This window comes from Rattus rattus, chromosome 12, assembly GCF_011064425.1.
Source record: "Rattus rattus isolate New Zealand chromosome 12, Rrattus_CSIRO_v1, whole genome shotgun sequence".
NCBI lineage: Eukaryota > Metazoa > Chordata > Mammalia > Rodentia > Muridae > Rattus > Rattus rattus.
Window position 1 is genome coordinate 28,599,315 of NC_046165.1, and position 4,609 is coordinate 28,603,923.

Sequence of the window (4,609 nt, forward strand, 5' to 3'; positions counted from 1 at the left end):
TTCAAAGCCAATAAAATAAAGGAGATAGAGGCCATCACCTACAAGACCATTTTGTTCAGTGTTTACGCACATGGATCATGGGTATTGCTTGGCCCTATATCACACAGGTGAGCATAGGATAGGTGTGTGTGTGTGTGTGTGTGTGTGTGTGTGTGTGTGTGTGCTTGTGCTCGAGAGTGCACCTACGTGTGCTTTGATTTGTCACCTTGCATTTCCCATTCTGTGAATGAAAAGTTACAAATTACAAATGCTTATGGTTCACAAATTTCATTTCCTTTTCCCAAGTGTAGCTTATTAAGGTAAGAAATTTGACTTCCCCTGGAGAACAGAGAAAAGTGTGCAAAGCTACATTTTCACAGAGTATTAAGAAGACAGATGAAAGCGGATTTCCTCTGGAGGATGGAGGTGACAATAAAATGAAAGTTTGAGGACCAAAGTCCCAGCTTTGACAGCACCAATATGCTTGGCTCAGCTGCCCATCACAATAAACCAATTTTTTTTTGCAGTTGTCACCTGTTTTTAATTTGTTTCCCAGTCACTCTGTCAAGCTGCTCTGCAAAGGCTGAGCAGCTCCCAGTGAACAGTGGTCATAGCGCCCAAGCAGAGGCCACAGGCTATGCAGAGTTCTCCTTCGAGCTTCACTCAGTGTCTCCTTCCTCCCTTCCTGCCTTGATTCCAGTCTTTCATCCCCACACAAAGGTATTTGTCTCCTATAGGCTTCCAGTGCCCTCTACAAATTCTTCATAGGTGGACTTCTCTGCAAAGGATCGAAGGCCTAAGAGCTCTATCATGTTAGACTTCTCCAGCATTTCTTTCTTCTTTCTCCAGGAATCACCTGCTCACCTTCTCGGCCTGCTCTAGGCACTCATGAATAGCTCCAGGTTACAATCATAGGCAGTCCTCACAAGGCAGCAGACTTCTTCATCAATGTGTGCTGGGCAGGTGTCTCTCTGTATGGCTTCTCCACCATGGTTTTGCCTTGTCTTAGAAAGTCAAACGATACATTAAAAAAGGCACAGTCTGGGCATAGGCACTCTCTTTGTGACATTTCTCAGGTCATCCTGAGCCCCTGTAGTAGCTAACCTCCCTCTCAGCAGAATATACATTCTGTCATATACCTGCACCCCTGTGTAGAGGTACTTCTCACAGGGAAGCTACTGGGCATAGCCAAGATCTTTGTCCCAAGGGATGATGGATACCTTCAACAGAGGGTTCCAAGACCAACACTACCACTGCTTTCTCAGCCTAGTGGTTGGCTATATTGTATTTTTATTGGATTATAAGACATGGGTTTTCTTCTCAAGGCCTCCAATGACCCACTTGATGGCTTTCTTCAAGTGTGGCTCCAGGGCAGAAGGAGCAAGAGAACAAGCAGCAATCATTGCTGCTTCATTGAATACCTTAGAAATATTAGCACCAGCGAAGCACCAAGTAAGAGCTACTTACTAGCTTCCAAAAACAACAACAACAAAAATAAAACCAAAACAAAACAAAACAAAAAAACAAACCTTCGGTGAGGCTTTCTTCTAGCTAGAGTGTAGATAAGTAGACCTTGAAAATGGAGGCACTGATTTTGTTATCAAGGGGATCAATATAGATCTGGAGGTCAACCTCTCTAGGGCATGCCAGGGATGGGTCCCCGACATCAGAGCAATTGAATCCAGCTAGCACTATCACATTAGTGGTAGAGGTGAACCCATCCATCTCCATTACCACAAACAAGCATCTGCTGATCATTATGTCCTCCCAGGCAACCGTGACCTTGCCTAAGTCTTGATATTGCTTTGAGGAAACTCATAATCTCTTAATTTCCAATTGGCTTTCTTCACAACTAGCCACATCTGTGAATTGACATCAGTGTTACTCTTTAAGATCTTGGCTGTCATCTCTCCAAACCAAAGAGGCCTCCTCCTTGCCCACCATGGCCTGTCCCCATTGGACTCTTTTCATAGCAAAGAGGAGGATGACAACCAGGGTAGGTACCAAGCTTTGGGGAAAAGAGCCATCCATCATTCTCAGTAGCATGGGTTAGGGTAGCATGGTTGGTGGGTTCAATCCCCAGCTTACACTGAGTCAACTGGAAGTTACAAACACTCAAAAGGTAGGAACACTACACATGTTACTTCTAGGATCTTGTCGCAGGAACAGAAATAACTCAGATTGCGTATTCATATATTCCAGACTGTCCATCAGTCTTCTGGCCAGATAATACTCTATAAATGCTCTTTGTATTGATCTTTAAAATACAAACATACAAATGCAAGAGTCACAGCTTCCCACAAGATAGCCAGACTACCCAAATCCTTGTAGTCCCAAGGAAACTCCCTTCTGCATCCATTTTCACCACACAGTGATTTAGGTTACCACCCCTCTTGCCTCCATCTCCTCTGGGTCCAGCACAGAAGGTAGAATTTGATACTAGCAAAATCGATTCAGAAATTGCAGCCCTGTGATCAGAGCTGAGAGCTTTGAGAAAGTTGTTGCTCTTCTCTCTGAGTGAAAAGGTTGAAAGGAAATACTTTGTGAGCAGGGTTAAAAAAGATGTGCCTTGACAGAGTGAAGGCTCTCGGATCTGAACTCCAGGGTTCAGTGGCCATTCCCAGGAATGCTGAGGAAAACAGGGCCATCAAGAATGTGACCAAAGGTGTTGCCTATTTGAGCATAACAGACCAGAGGTCTGAAAACACTTTTGGGGATATAACAGGAAACAGAGTGCACTACACTAATTGGAATGATGTTGAGCCCAACAGTGTGGGGGTCTGAGAAAAACTGTGGTGCTTCTGGTAAATGGCAAGTGGAATGATAGCCCTTCCTTTGAGCCTTGTTTTTCAGCCCTCCTAGATACGTTAGTGTACTCTGTAAGTCCACAGTTTGTTCTGAAAAGTAAAATATGTAAAAAAAAAAATTAAAAAGAGTTTATTTTTTATTTCATTTCATTTTATTTTATTTTTGGTGCTGTTGAATATCCTGGGTCTGTATTTCTTCCTTTCTCATTATTCTTAAATAAAAACAAATTTGCATACAAGAGCTCAGCATAGCTATTCTCTGAGATGCTCTACCAAACGCAGACTGAGACAGATGTGGATGCATATAGGCAAACATCCTTCTAAGGTCAGGGACCTTTATAAGAGTTAGGGGAAGGACAGAATGACCTGAAGGGAATGGAAACTCCACAGGAAGATCAACTGGGTCAACTAACCTGAACCCCTGGTAGCTCTCAGACCAAGCCACATACAGAGAGCATACATAGGCTGATCTGAAGCTCCTAGAACATATGTTGTAGAGAACTTCCTTGTCTGTCCCCAGTGGGAAAGGATGTTCCTAATCCTGTAAAGACTTGATGCCCCAGACAAGGGCATGCACCCATCTCAGAAGTTAAGGGTTGGGGAGATGAAATGAGAAACTCTGGGAGGGAGGGACCTGGAGTGGGAGCAATTATTTGAGATGTAATAAATAATAGATAAATAAATAAAATGTAAAAATCATTTGGGAGGTTTTGAACACAGCCTTGGAGGAAATGAAAGTCTTCCTTGCAGAACCAGCTGCTGCAAGCATACTCCGGATAATATGGCTGAGCAGGACACCTGCCCTCATGCTGCTCCAGACCATCCTGCAGCTTCCTGCAGCACCTCCACATCACCACTGCTTGAAGAAGGCCATCTAGCAGCACTTGACAGCCTGACACTCTGACCAGACCTTGACAGCTGATGCAAAGCCCCCTGCTCTCACCTGATTGGGAGCCACCTTGCTTGTTTGTTTGTGTTTTAAGCAGTGTCAGGGTGTACTAGGTTTAGATGACAGAAAAATGAAATGCCCTTGACAGCCTAACTGATAAGTCTGGCCTCTATTTCCTTCTTTCCTTTAACAGACAAGCAGTAGCACATGCTTTGCTGCTAGTGCTCCGTGTCTGGCTGTCTGTGCCTGGCTTTCTTATTGGTGTATTTTTGAAGAAGTGTTACCAAGAGGCATTCTAATAAATTCGTGTGTGTTCTTCCTTTTCCTGAAAAGACATCTGAGAAGTAACATTGGTTGTGTTGACACCTGCTGTGACCTCAAGTCAGCTGAGTGAGAGCTGAGGATTGAGCTGTGTGAACCAGGCTGTAGTAATATGCAGCACACAGGGATAGCTAAGCAGTCCTAGACTGTGCATGACACTGTTGATCATTTTCTCAAGTTCCAGGTCTGCACGTTTTCAAGGAGTAAGGTTGCTATCCTGCGTTTGCATGAACGACTCAACCTGCTTCCTATAAGATTATTATTTTGTCGGTGGCTTGCAACCCTGGCATTTAAAGATAAGTGTCCTCATCTCAGATGTGGTCATATTGACTGAATTCTGCTATTCTGGGAATCCGATCTTAAGGGAGATTTAAACAACATTATATATCTTTATGACTACTGGTGTTTAAGCAATCACTGAGTGAATATCAAGGTTAGGGGGAGTTAAAAAGGAGGATTATGCTGATTCCAGGAGAGAGACTCAAAGGAAAGAAGGTTGCAAGTCCCCACAATAATTTAGCCATCTAGTGTGTCCCCATGAGAAAGAGATTATTCCTAGTACAGGAATGACAATTTCTGACCTGTCTGGGAGATGGCTTCAGTCACTTATTCT

The 4,609-nt window shown here is 43.7% G+C and overlaps 1 pseudogene; it reads right to left on the reverse strand.

Moving 5' to 3' along the window:
* Positions 1–710: 710 nt before the first annotated feature.
* LOC116913917 lies at positions 711–1,737 on the reverse strand (annotated as a pseudogene).
* Positions 1,738–4,609: the final 2,872 nt, after the last annotated feature.